General features: G+C 42.8%; 1 protein-coding gene and 1 long non-coding RNA gene across 2 annotated transcripts in view; one reads left to right on the forward strand and one right to left on the reverse strand.

The window, feature by feature from the left end:
* Positions 1 to 15063, reverse strand: part of LOC102778355 (uncharacterized) — a 130634-nt gene that overhangs the window by 97622 nt on the left and 17949 nt on the right. The window lies entirely within an intron of this gene.
* On the forward strand, positions 14063 to 14670 carry LOC118454748 (uncharacterized). Its single transcript, XR_004843882.2, has 3 exons — positions 14063 to 14126; positions 14396 to 14513; positions 14609 to 14670. It is a non-coding gene; the product is annotated as an uncharacterized LOC118454748 (long non-coding RNA).

Here is a 15063-nt window from a genome sequence, read left to right on the forward strand (position 1 = left end):
GAGACTGTTTGCAGTACAAGAGCTGGTTTAGTCTCACAATAGGCCCTTCCTGCCTTGCCATAACAAACCTCTGGCTATTGTCTCTGTGTGGTGCCCAGTCAGATGTGTGTGCATTCGTGTGAGTACCTATGTGTTTAAAAAAAAAAAAAGGAAAAGGGAAAAAAAGAAAGAAACATGCTGGGTGCACTGACCGAGAGAAATCAGCCATGTCGTGGCGCTGCGGCCCTCCGCTGCCACCCTGCCTTCGTGCCCTGAGGCTCGCTCAGGTTCCCAGGGGCCCAATCAAAACCTAGAGTCACCCAGCGACCTTCTAACCCCAGCTGTAAGCGCTCTGATTAAGACCTCATCGACACGATGTGGTCACTGCAGCTGCGCGCTCGTGCACACAAGCCCCGCTTTGTCCACCTTCAACGCACACACGTATGCGTGCAAAGCACAAGGGTGCACAACACACTGACCCACAATCACCGGGAGGTGCAGACTTAGTAACCTTTAACTTCTGTGACCACCTTTGTAATCTCCCCTCCTCCCTCTCTTGCTGTGTATGCATTTGATTGTGTGTGTGTGTGTGTTTGAGGACAGGGCAGTGAGGTGTGAGGAGCAGGAAATGAGCATCCAGATAACACTAAGCCCAGAATGATAGCCATTCAGCACAACAGCGTGTGTTAGCATTGTGCGTGTCTGCAGGACGGATGATGTCAGGTCAGTTGGACGGGACTAAGATGGCAGGAGGCAGGAAGAGTATAAGACCTGGTTTTCAAACAAGTGGATGCGACTTGAAAGTGCAGCTTAACCCCCTGCAATGCTCATCAGACTCTAAAGCCTTGCTTTTGTATTCCTGTGATAAAATTATCCTCATAAGGCAATGTGCTGGCATATAACTTCCACAGCTCTGAACCAGAAATCAAGAGAAATGGGGATGCAAGCAGCTACTACTTAGGTCTAGATTTCAACGAAGATATTTTTAAACTCCTTCAAGATACGAGCTGAAAACTGAATCTCTGAAAACGACTCGGAAATAGCAAAGATAACTTCAGAAATCAAACACCCTCCCACTCAAAAGTGTTATCTTAAACTTTTATTGCGAGCGCCGATCAACAAACTATGGGTCACATGTGCATGGGTGAAAGTCATGGTGAGGGACGAGGCTGTGGGAGTGGAATGAGGGTCAGCGTGATGCTCCAACCAAAACAAAAGTTGCTCCTCTGAGGATACTGCCAGCTATTCAGCACAAAGTATTCATAAATTTGCATCCTATTTCAGTTTGTGACTGGGACACCAAGTCTCCCAAGTCATATTCATGCAGGCAGCAGATTGTGCAAGCACACATACTGGCACGCTTGCATCTCCACACACATGCAAACACACTTGATTTAATGAGAGTCAAAAAACCAAAGAGAAGGGAAAACAATGGAATATTTGAAAATTATCCCAGACTGCTGCTGGGGGTTCACAGCGGGAAGTGGTGCTGTAGTTTTATTAATTCTGACTGAATCTCATCCGCCGGGCCACCAAACCATCAGCAATTCCATTGGCTGTCCAGCACGGATACATCAGCTCTGTAGACCCGCTCAGATGTTTTCATAAGGTTTGTCCTCACAGTCCACTCGTGGACACAAACCTGATATCAAGGCGTGTGTGTTTACGCATTAAAATCACATTTAAATCATGAATTAAATCATGTAAATTGTGACTTCTTAACCTTTCAGAAATTAAATCCTAACACAACTGGTTTATATTCAAGGTCTGATACTAAACACCAAATAATATAGAGATCAGCAGGTGTCAAACTGTAAAACCGGCCTCAACCACTCACAGCATGGATGATATCACCCTATGACAGCTGGGATAGGTGTCTAGGCTGGTCTCCAGGGTCCTCTGGCTCGACCCTGAATTGGATGAGCTGAAGAACATGGATGGTTGGATGGTTAACCTCTGATGACATTGGAAAAATACGGAATAAAACTAAGCTCATGAGAGGGAAAATAAACTGAACAATATTCATTTATACCATCAAGCTGGCCTTTATTTCAGTAAAATTCAACCAAGATACGTTTTACTGCAGATTGAATAACTCGAAATTGTGAGAACCACTGACATACGTAAAACAGGAAGTCTAAAATATAAAAAGGGTACAGAGGTCGCCATATGTAGCAGTGAAGGGGCCCTATAGGGGACTATTACTCCATACTCAGAGTGGGGGAAAAACGTTGTTCAGGTGGACCCTCCATGTGGATTATGATGTCATCGGGACATGGGCTTTTTCCCTGCCTGTTAGTAGCGTGACATTTCATTACCTGCTAACTTCATCTCATCTCATGTAACTTGAACACCAGTGCATACAATGATCCACAGCCCTCCCTTGCAGGAGGACATTACCTTTTACATCCACTGTCCATCTGTTAGTTTGGAGAAACAAACTACACAGTAAAACGAAAAAAGCACTAAGAGATCATTTTCTAAAACAGGAACCATGTGCCGTTTGTTAGAAGACTCAAACAGTGGAAGAACTTTAATGGTGGCTGTGGAGAGGAGCAAGATTTTATCTGTACTATTCACCGTAGCTAACATGACCAGACTGTGGAGCTTCATACTGTTATTTATAGGTCTTTTCCCTTCCAATACTAGGCAATAAATACAATTGATTATCCCATAACAGCTGAAGATGGTGATCGCATAAAGGTTGGCTGAATGGGAAGCAAAGACTTGGACCAGAAAAATGAAAGAGAGGCTTTCTTCTCAAAATCAAAAGCTTCTATTTAATGGCCTGGGGTAGGACACTTATCAAACTTTCAAGAACCACCCAGTGGTGAATACAAAAAGCCACTGTAGCAGGACAAAATTTCTGATGTGCTTTCTGATGCATTTAACCCATGAATCACATATTTTATTTAGCTGATCAGTTTCACTTTCACATATGAGATTTCTGAGGAAAATAGGATTAATTTGCAATCGAATGCAAAAAAATACACAAAAATTAAACCTTCAGAAAAAAAATTTGATGTACTTGAAAAACAGTAAATAGATTAGCCCATATATTTTATGTAAACCTTATTTCCCTAATTTCTACCCATGCTATGACATGAGTGACTGCTGACTCATGAAGCATGCTGCAGAAAGGGCACTGAGCATTTGTATATGTGTGTGAGCAATAGTGCCTGTAGGAAATCAAATGTGTGTGTTAGGTAAGATTGTATAATTCAGTTCTGCCACTAAAAACAGAGCAGACACAAACATTTATAATATCCCATGTGTTTAAGATGAACAGGATCTGTACACAGTTTAGACATCATTCCAGTCCCAGCATCATTCCCATAACAACAGTATAAAGCTAGAAGACCACAGAGGAAGATTAAGTATTGCCAGAAGTCTCTCTTAAGCCAATTGGGTCAATTCTGATTCTGTTTTTTGTCCCTTTCGTGTTTGTTTTGTACACATTGGCTCTGTGGTGAAGTTGGGCAAAGTTTAAAGCTTAAGGATGATCAATCACGGCGCTGGATACCATCGGTGCTAATGCTGACATGGCGTGAGAACATTACTGCAGTAATCTCTCACCTTTGACCAGCAATTAGTGCATACACTCCCATGAGAGGCTTGGTAGATGACCGAACCAGCAACCCTCAGATAAGAGCTTATCCAATTTAGAAACCACTGAGTTAAGAACTTTAAACTGGGGAAAATGTAAATTAGCAGCACCAACCTTCACCAGAATTGGCCTGAGCTAAGGATTGAGGAGCTGATTGTTATCCTTGCATGCCTTTGGTTCCTCGTTCATCAGACTAAAAAAAGAAATTATTTACTGTTCATCAGTGAATTACAAATGCATATTACACAGTTCTGCCTTCCTTTCTATAAAACCCACAAGGTTCTCACCATACGTTTTAGATGGTCTCAACACATTCAGGCAATTTGAGCTAAACCAGAGTCAATCAGTGTGTTTCTGCTTCTGCAGTGCCACTGGATGACTGAGCTGCCCTCTCTTAAATTGGCTGTGGACATGTTGAAGTGGATGGAAATAAAACCACGGATATACACTGGGCATTTTTGGCATCTAGATTTCAATGATGGAGATAAAATATCAAAACGCTAAAAGCAAACTGTAAATGTAACTGAGACATGAGGTTTCAATAGCAGCTCATTACCTGGCTACAACACAGACTACCAAAGGACTTCCATCTGAAACAGAAAGAGCGGGTTTCTACCAAACCCTATCGCATACAGACATCTCCACCGATCTCCAAAACACATCTCATCTAACACAGCAGCCAAAGCTCCACATCATCACATCCAAGTGAAGTGCGTCTTCTAAAGTCAGCCGGTCTTTGGAAGGTGAGCCCTTGCTAATGCATGTATGCTGGTGTGGCTAGTGTGGCTGATTTTGAGGGGGAACTACAAGGATTGGTTTGTAGGAACACGTCAACAGGATGGCGACAACAGCTCATCAAGCTTGTGTGGTTACTTAAAAGCTAACTAAGTTTAAAACCACACACTTCCAATATTTCCCAGCAAACCATCTGACATGTCGGGAAATGGGAGGAAACAGTGAGCCTGCTTCTGTCTGATTCAACAAATAACACCTGTCAACTTCCTTTATAAACATATTCATCTGGTTGAAAACTTATAGCGAAATGAAGAGTTACAGTGTTGTGCAGAGATGTGTATTTTAGGCAATAAGGCACTGCAACAAAGAGCTAGCCCAATGCTCCCATATCATTTCTGAACTCAGTGTTTTGCACTCAATAAGCCTCATTTGGCTGCTCCACTATTCACAAGGCGCTGCCTGTAGATGCATCTACAGCTGTATTTGTATTTCTTCTTAAGTTAAGGATATCTGTGATTTTTTTTTTTTAAATTACAGGTTAAACAAAGGTTATGTTGTACGATTAAAGATGCCTATTGACAGACCAGGTTTCAGTCACCAAGCTAACCTTGGACATGTGCAGAACGTTGATAGTGGAAATGCTAGACAAAGGATGTTGAATACAGAGTTGGCAGGCAGGACGAAAAGAGAAAGACCACAGGTAAGATTCATGGTTGTAGTGACAGAGGACGTGCAGAGGGCTGGTGTAACAGAGGAGGATGCTAGGGAGAGTTCCACTTCCACTAACATGTTTCTAAACCTCCATGAAATTTAGAAAACACTCCCTTGTGCCCTGTCTGGCAGCTGGACTGTAACGAGATTAAACTAAAATCCATCACACGACTGGCTCGATTCGGACCAATCAGTGTCCATGGAGGAGCTAATGAGACCCATGGCCCTGGCTTAAACTGTATAGTGATAGATGCCGCATTCAATCACCTTCTCCTTTTTGAAAGTGACTGCCGTTTTCCAAACAGCTTTCCAAACAAGCGCTCCTCAGATGTTTCTGTGTAATGAACCATCTGGCTCGGCAGGTTACGTTCCCTCTTGGTGGTAAATCCGCTGCCTGTTTTCCATCTAAGAAAACATAGGTTCGTTACTCGATAGCATCACAATAAATCAGCACATTTGGACTGCATAATGATTCTCGTTCTATGCCAAATGCATGGGAACTATCCTTAGGCCAACATCTGCGATAAGAAAACATCAAATACATCAACAGAATCAAAGAACTATAATAAAGATAACCAAAGAACTATCAGGACAAGGACTTTACCCTCAAGAAGGAATAAGTTCTGACTCAACTCTCCATCTCCCTGATAATAATTACATGCACATTTTCCTACCATCTTTATGCAAATAGTCTTTATCTCAAAAGTCAATTTCCTGCCAACCAGGAAACGCTCGTCTGCTGAGAGATTTGACTTTTACTACGCAAGGGAGCCAAGACAGGAAGTATTTAGCCTAACTTGCTGAAAAGGAAAGATAGAGACACGAGTTTGACGATATGACTAACAGACTGTGAAGCCATTTACATTCCCTTCTTTTGTCCTGCTTCTGGAGTTTAACCCAACTCAGATTGGATCTTCTTGAAAAATAACACTTTTATTACACCCTTTAAAACTCTCATTACTCTAGCAAAGAGACTACAGAGGGTGCCAGCTGAGACAGAAGGCGCCCCCTTCAGCAGCTGGTCCCCAGAGCTTGCAGGACTTCAACTGGGGGTCATCCTACAGCATAGGGCCAAATGCTACAAGCCCTGCACCAATCAGTCATGAGGGAGTACAAGCATGCGTGCACATCTGTACGCTCCACTCTCATCTCGGGCTTGTTTTCACACACACGCACGCACATAGTAGTACACATGCAGTCTAATTAGTCACACCTGCCATCCAGTGCCGCCCTGAACTGAGACCAGACCATAAAGGAAAAGCGTATATGACACCAATTATAATATGAGCTAATGACCCCCGCAGTTTAAATTTCATGGTAAATAAACAACTCGTCCAACTCTGTGCACCTTTCTGTAGCATAATGGGGATTTTCTGCCTCGAGCTCCATGAAAGATTAATGGGCAGCACATCAGCTTTTTCAGACATTCGGAAAACAAACCTCTTAATTGTGCTGCTCAGATAGTTTTCCTGTTTTATTGCTGTGTTTTCAGTGGGGTGTTTCATTCATAGGTGCGGGAGCGCTGGTTTGAAGGTGTTGTTTGCATTCATGCGTGCAGACACACTTTCAGATCATCAGCAACAGACAGCAGTAGCTGCAGTTCCCATGTTTTGACTTGCACAGCAATAGCAGCTCGCTCTCTTTTTACCCCCCGTTGCCATCTGTGTTGAGATCCCACGAGGAGTTCGACCCAATCTCTCTTCATCTTCCTCATTCGTGACCTCTGACATGCCCTGCGACCTCTCGGTGTCTCTCTGGGGTTGTTCTCCGTGGACCCCGACCAGTTCTTCATCACTTATCACCCATCAGGAAGCCCAGCTTGTTTGATACAGAACAGCTTGGGCTTGCCCAGTCGGGCAGCTCTTTGGGAAAAAATAAAGATGGAGTGAAGGGTGTGTTGTGTTGCCTTGTGTTTTCCTTGATTTACCAAATTTTTACCTGGAATAATCTACTGCTCTTGCAACAAGTCCTGAGGTTGAACAAAGGGAAACTGGGCCTCAACATACTCAATAGCAGTGGTCATTTAAGGCAAGAAATGACTAAACTTCCATCAGTTCAAACACAACTGCACCTTTAGTGTAAACTCTTTCTGTAATCCGCTTATATAAGAGAGTCAAAGCGTGTACTTTTCACTCAGTCACGCTACACCAGCTAGGCGTTGGCCACCACTGATCTCACGCTCTACTAAAGTCTCCTCACAAGAGGGTCAGCTGGCCTGATGAGGGGGAAACGTCTTATTCTGTCAAACAAGGCTGAGTGTTATCGGTAGATTGCATCAGTACTTGTCACAGAAGAGAGAGTGTAGCAACTTTTTGCTTCTATTTCTCAATGGCGGCGGTCAAGCCAAAGCGTTGTTTCGAGTGCCACTTCTGTCTGATTATGTTCGTGACTGGGGTAATTTGTGTTGCCCAAAAGAAAACTAGTATTTCCACTTTGGCTGTTGAACTTTTCATTGAGACCAACTCAACACGAGCCAATAAAGACAGACACAGAGGCGCAACAGTCATACAAAAAGAAAAGAAGAATGAGCTCTAAGCCTTAAGATTTAAGTGATCATAAAGGATCATGATCTACATTATGTTCCCATTAAAAAGGACTGGGAATGACAGCCTTTCATTTATATCCTGCTAACCCAGTAAGTGAGGTCTTATAAACATTGCATTATTGGGATCCAACCTCTCATTACTTCACACTTTTATGCATAAAACCCGCACATGAATCTCTCGCAGCGTATGAACACCTCGCCTGCCTGTGTGGCGGCTCCCTGGAGCCAGATGTGGGGTCAAGCAATTGAGAAGATGATGAGAACTGGCAGCCATCTGTCTTCACACCATAATATCGCAGTTTCCTTCGCTCAAGAAATACAAGTGGCGTATTTTTGTTTGGCTGTTCGCCACAGAGCGGACGCATTCCTCTTTCCTAGCATCAAGCGCTAGCTTGTCAAAGGCAAGGGCAAGAAATGGAAGAGGTTAAAGCTCCCAGAAGACCTGAGGATAATGGGACATCCACAAGCACAGACGCAGATGAGGACAGATAGAGGGCAGCGTGGACACCAGGTGAAGATGGAGGGGAGAGGGGGGAAGATGGGGAAAGGGTCAGGATCAGGGTGAAGGCAGGAGAGAGCAGGAGGCCCAATGGGAGTTAAAGCGAGGTAAGGGTTGAGCCAGGAGCAGAGAGCACGAGGGGGCCCTTTGGTGGAGGGAGAGAAAAGGGTGAAGGGGTTGGCACACTTCAGACAGCATAAGGGAGCTATTGGGGCAGAGGGCCACATACTCCTACCAGTACTTCAAACACATTCCACCATGCCTGCAGAAACATCACAATCTGAATACTTGAAAACTCCTACAAACAGGACAATGCACAAAAATTCCCCTGAATGCTTAAAAATCACAGAGGTACTGATACTGCATGAAAAACTGAAAAAACCTAATAAACGACTTCATACTGTGCATATAATACACTGATGTAAGAGTCCAGAACAAAACGTGGGAAGATCCTGTGAGCCAAAAAAGATGTCACACACAGTTTGTATTTATAAATCATCTATTAAAAGCACTCGTACACATTTTCCTTTTTGGCAGCTGACAGATTCATTTGAAGTCCCATCTGGAGCAGGAGGAGTGTTTACACACAAACATCTGCCCATCGCACAGAAAGTACACAGATCTAACCTCGCAGCCAAGCCAGCCGGCACACACCACTTCTGTTCATTAATACAGAGAAAATGTAAACTGCGGTCCTATAGACAGCGACGGAAACGGAGCAGAGTCCTTAAACGAATGGCTTTGAAATCCTATTTTTTAGGCCCTCGCAAATGACAAACATATGGCAAAGACAAACATGCACATACGGACAAAGACACCATGCAAAAACACACACGGGGCTACACGGACGCAGGACAACACACACAAACAAAGCAAAAAACAACAAATACAGAGAGTGAGAGCTGTTTGCGTGTGGCACACAGACGTTTTCATAGCGTGTGCGTCTGTGTGTTTGTTTGTGCACTTGTATTACTCATGCTGTAGAGACATAAATCTGTTTATGTAATCTCAATAATTTGACTTTGGTTTTGCTGACAAGGATCGGGTTGCAATACTATAAATCCTTATAATTCAGGGTGAAGATCTGGCTTAAGGTTACAGTGAGGGTTGGGTCAAGCCAGGAAGTGAGTGCAATGTCCTCCAGAGTCACACAAAAAGGACTCTGTTCGTGTCCGTGTGCATTCTTATAGTTTACGCGTCCACAGATAAATGTGTTTTTTTAGGCTCTGCTGGAGCTGGAAGAGCTGGAACTAATGACAGTTCTAATCACAGCGATAGGGATCAGCGAGCGACTGCACGCCCAACACACTCTGTACAATTTACTGCAACGTGCCAATGATTTGGGATTTCCTTCGAAAACGTTTGTTTTGTGGTCCGATCATTGATCAGTATCCTGTCAGTCGTATGAAAAAAACAAAACAAGGAAAAGACAAGCCTGACAAATTGCATACCTTACGCAATGCCAGTATATTCCATGATATTTCTAGACAGAAATTGCAGGTGTCTCTTGTTTATATTCCCTTGCCTGACTATGCTAGCTGGGGAATTCTAGCATTTCTACCGGAGATGTAAATCTCTAAAAAACACAAATACTTAGTTTCATTCTGGAAAGTCATTTTCTTCAACTTTTTGGTAGTACAGTTTGAGCAAGTAAACTTTAAACTGTTTGTACTAGGGCAGGTGTGTAAGGCCAACAGGCCTGAATTAGCAATAAATTAGTAATAAAAGACATTTAAACGACAAATCTACTGTTTTTTCCCAAATATTTCACAATAATAGAAATATCTTCCTCATTTTTAGTTGGATCCGCAGTAAAAAAACAAAACAAAATCAAATCATAAATGTTTTTATAGTTACAGTACCTTTTACTTTTATAATGTAACACTTATTTCAGCCCAAATACTCGTACTGACAGATTTCTTTCACTTACTGGAGCATCATTTCTTCGCTATCAGCTTATCCCAGTTGTGACAGGGCTGTGAGGAAACAGTGCTAGCCACCTCAAAACTGTGCTGCTCCAAACCTAAAGTTCCACAGTGTGAAAAATAAAAAGAACTTCATAGATTTTTTTAAAAACACTGTAAACCTTTCAACATGGGTTTTCTATATTTTCATGCTGGCACTATTTTTTTCATTAGCATAATCTGATTGTTGGTTTGGAGATGGACAAGCGCAATTTGATTTGGCTCACAGACAATACTTATATCCAGATCTAAATCAGTCATGATTTGGTATAAAAAAAAGAAACACAGAATATCTAACAGAATGCTTTTTTAATGTAAAACTTCAGAAACCCCTCATATCCCTCCACTCTCTGTATCCAGTGGACTACAGCGGCTTTTTGCAGAATCAGAATTTTTTTAAAAAAAACATCCTCATGGTTTATTTTCTCATTGAGAATATTCTGTCACAGTGGGTGACACAGTGGGGAAGATTCCTGAGGTTTTAAATGGAGTTTGGAAAAAAGGGAATTGTTGATGCGGGACTTCATAAAATTTGGGACTACAAACCACACTGAGTGGCATTTCAGTGATTTTTCCACTGGCTCTCCTTCTAAACAATGACAGCAAAGTCCTGTCAGCACTGAGGTTATTTGAAGAACCGAGTTTTTGATATCTAACCATCAATTTGAATGACAAAGTTAATCTGCATTCATCCTCTGCTGTTCCACCACCGTCCCAGTTCATTTGCATCCCGTCTTTGAAATTCACATCTGACTGTTTGAGATTTCACATTGTTGTCCCGTTTTAAAATGTCAGTGAATCTGATCTGTGAACTGTCCAATGGAACCAGCCTCGAGGCTCAACGTGTGTGTGTGTGTGTGTGTGTGTTTGTGTGTGCGAAGGCAAAGAGAAGCAGAGCAACACAAACCTCCCCGAGGGAAGTGAAGCATTTAGAGCTACATTGGAGGGAGGCGATGCCCGGCCACACACAGACTGAGCCCACATTCCGCCTAAGCAGAACAATTATTCCCATAATGGGCAAGTTTAACTTTATTAGAAGTCGTGCAGTCAGCAGCACGGTACCGAGCCAACAACAATGACAGTGACATTAAACTGCCTGAGAGGTTATCCTGCTTCAACATCTGACCTTCAAATCCTCCACAGCCCGTCCCAGTGTAACATAACCAGCTCGGCACTTTTTCAGATGAGTGGTTCAGACAAGAATAGCTTGTGCGACTGTGTGTGTGTGTGCATGTTTAAGGTTATGGTCACATACAAATGTGCTTTTGTATATGAGGACTATGGTGAGCCTAAAATATGCAGAGTTCCTTCCAGTGGCTTTGTTTCACGGGTCCTTGATAAGCCAGAGTTTGTTATCTGTCTGGCTGTCAGCCTGAATGTTTATCCATTTGTCTGAAGAAGAAGAAGAAGACTTGGAAAAGGTGACTCTGTCCTTCCCACCTTACACCCACTGACATCCGATGAATGTTAATGTGGGCAGAAGGCTTAGCATACCTGTCTCTATATGATGAACGAGAAGCCTGTGAGACAATGACAGCAGATGAGTTGAGGATCCAGTCCCAGAGCTGGGCTGGGATGGCTGGGTGTTTTTAGGGAGGGGACGATGGGAATGCGAGCAACTCAGGCTCACAGTTAACCTGACACCGCCATCACCAGACCAGCGGGACAATAACGGGCCAAAGCATTCCACACTTTTCTAAACATGGCCTTCACTCCTCTGGTGCAAGACACTCCAGAGCTTTAATGCTCCTGAAAGCGATCTCTGTGCCACATTTACTCCTTTGCTGGCTCTTTTCTTTGTCTTTTTCCGGGTTGTCCGTACAAAAAAAGAAAAAACCCAAAAAACTCTGCAGCTTCCACTTAGCACGAGCAACCAATCAATCAGGAAGCGGTACACCCCAACAGGTCTGATAAGAACGTGATGGATGCTAAACACAAAACCTGGATTTACCATGCATAGGGGTATCACAGAGACAAATTACCATAACACAGCTCCTTTAAATGCCCTGAGAAGATTGTAGCTGTCTATTTTTCCACTCTGTAACTGCTTTGAACTTTTTTTTGCTGACTGCTCGACTATAAGGGGTTAGCACAACACAACAAAAGAGACCAAAATGTCAAAGAAATAAATATTTGACTTAATTAGACTATAAACATCTGCTCTCAATTTCATAGCCCAAATTTGGCGTCCAGGCCGATCATGATTCCCTGAGATATTTTCTAATTAGCGGTTCACAGACAGACAAATATAGAGTGAGAATTTTAATGAAAACTTGAATTAGTTCTGCCTTAAACCCCAAACACAGGAGGCTAGATGCCCTACAAGCTCGGTATGATGAGGCTCTTTGCGACTGCACGGCACGGAAAATCTATTAGTGCATTTAGCCCAACTGGAGTATTGCTGGTGTTTATACAGTGCACCTTATACACTCTTCAAGGACACTCGCTTATTCCCCCACATTTCCCACTTATCTCTCTTGCACACACGCACACACATGGGTCACTGTGAAGGACACCCAGCATTCCCAACATTCCCATTGGTGCCTGGCATCAGTGAAGACTTGCCAGATCCTCTCTTTGCAGACCCCTCCAACACCTACGGCCCCACATTCACCACAGCCTGATGCTTCCTTCAAAGGGTTACCACCATGTGGATGGGCCTTGTTTCTCTTTGCCCAGTTCATTCATTTGAATTAGCTGCACGCAAACAGAAGATACTGTAGCAATAACAATCGTACTCTACAACAGGACTAGGTTTTGGTCCTATTTGCTGACCTATTTATGAAAATCAACAATGAAAAGCCAGATGTTTGTTCATTTCTACACAGAACTGTCATGGTGGAAGGAGAAGAGTGTGAAACACATCCTAAAAAGTACCATTTCAGCAGGTTGATGTAGTAATACCTCAGTTTTTATATCTAATTTAAAAACCTGCTTAATGACTTTTCACAGTTACTGCTTCAACTAATCAATAATTATAATTTTTTAATATAAAATGCTTTGTCTATGAAAGAAGTTCAGGTAAAGAATTTCACAAAGCAAAAAACAAGCAGAAGTAATGTTCGCCATTTTTCTTTCAAAAAATTCCCAGCAGAGTTCCGAACTGATCCTAAGATTATTTTAAACAACTTTTTTGAGCTCTAATTTTTTTATTATTAGTTATGAACTTTGGTGTCATTCGAGCAGTGACTGTCTATCCGTTTATTCGGTACAAAAAAGCCCCACAAGCAGCAGGAGTCTCAGACTGTTTGGAAAGTGCTCAGCTATGAAGTATATTTTTCTTCTTCTTCTGGCAGGGCAAGTTCTCATTAGCATAACTCAAATATAGCATATACAGACTGAGAAAACATTGGATATACAAGATTTGCTGAATGATGTGTTGGCAGGATGAGAGAAGAAGGGAAATAAATGTGAAAAATGTCTTCATAAGCCTCTTAGGCTTTAAGTGTTGATGAACTGTTGATGTGTGAGCTTCCCCCTCAGTGGGGCATCTCCTTCCTATATCTCCTGTCTTTTTTAGGTCCTTTATGAATGCTTCAACAATGCCATCCACTCCCCACACCTGTCGAGGGTCACGACCACCCGATTCCTCTCATGATTGGCCTCCTCGGTCTCTGGACAAGCTGCCTTCATTTCAGACCTTTGTTTATCCATACATCCCACTGATGCATCTATTACCAGCCATCTCTGGTGATGATCTCCTTCTCATCTCCATGTCTGGATTGGATCATCAGGGTGCTAACTTTACACCAGCTGTACATCATGCTCCTGCCTGCCGTCTGACAGTAGTAAGACACATGGTTACTGAAAGCCTAAATTTAAAACTGCTGCTCTGATGCCCAGAGCAAGTGGCTTCATTAAAAACTATCAGAGGAATTTCGAGAGGGCTACTTAGTGTGCTAATAGGATAACACCAGAGTGTCTGGTGACACATGTGGGCTATAAGAGGCGAAAGAGAGACCACGTTCAAGGGATGTGTGGACACAAAATACCCTGGGGGGCAATAGAATGATAGTCGTAGAGGAAATGAGTGGAAAAAAGAGATGCTTGCTAAGACACTAAGGTCTGTTGGGGTCAGAGGATGGAGTAAGTGAATGGAAAAGAACAAGCCCCGCTCTCTAAATAGTAAATGTGGATTAAAGTGAAAATCAAATCATCTTCAGTATTTGGTTTAAACTCGCCTGGGGCATCTACTGGTTGTGGTTTTTCTGCAAAGAACGGCACAATTTCATTCTGTACTGCCAGAAATATCAAAAACATCTCTTTTTACAGATGACCATAACCTGTCATTATTTGCCTTTTCAACCGTATTAAGCAACCACAGACATTTTTGAATATTATCTTTCTATCTGCAGACGGACTGAGTAAGAGAGTGGCAGACGGGACGAGTCGGGGGAATGATGGAGAAAAGGCGAGGAAGCAGTAAAGAGAGAGGAAAGCTGGAAGGAGGAGTGGAAGGAAAGATCAAATCAGGTCAGATTATGGTTAACGGCACATTGAGGATCATGTTCAACAGCGGTCTTTGACTTTTACTGTCCCCCCCTTTTACACCCCTGTCACCAACACAGGGAATGCAGCAAATGGCTTTGACATCTGTATTCCCACTTAGAGGACAGCCGAGCAGCAGAGAGGAGATGAGAGTAGAGGCGAAACAGAACAAAGGAGAGATTGGCAACATAAAGCATAAAACAACAAAGCGAACAGGCAGGAGATCAGTTACAAAACAACCCCTTAATACAGCCAATGAGAATCCCACCTCTCCCCATCTGGTTGCAGGTGTGTGCGGAGTCAAGTTAATGTGCTGGCAAAATCATTACAACATTATACAGTTAAAGTCCTCTGCAGTGGAAACATCTTGACTGAATCATGACCAAAAAGGAAAGAAAAAAAATCCAAAGCAGCAATCAAATGACAACTGAGATCCTGTGGATTGAATCTGACAGCGGTGGTTTGGCTAAATCTCACTCTGCCTAAGCCAGTCAAGCAAAGGGTTTGAAAAACCAACAAAAACCGAGGCTGAAGG

This window comes from Neolamprologus brichardi, chromosome 2, assembly GCF_056152115.1.
Source record: "Neolamprologus brichardi isolate AB-2024 chromosome 2, ASM5615211v1, whole genome shotgun sequence".
In the NCBI taxonomy this organism is placed as follows: domain Eukaryota; kingdom Metazoa; phylum Chordata; class Actinopteri; order Cichliformes; family Cichlidae; genus Neolamprologus; species Neolamprologus brichardi.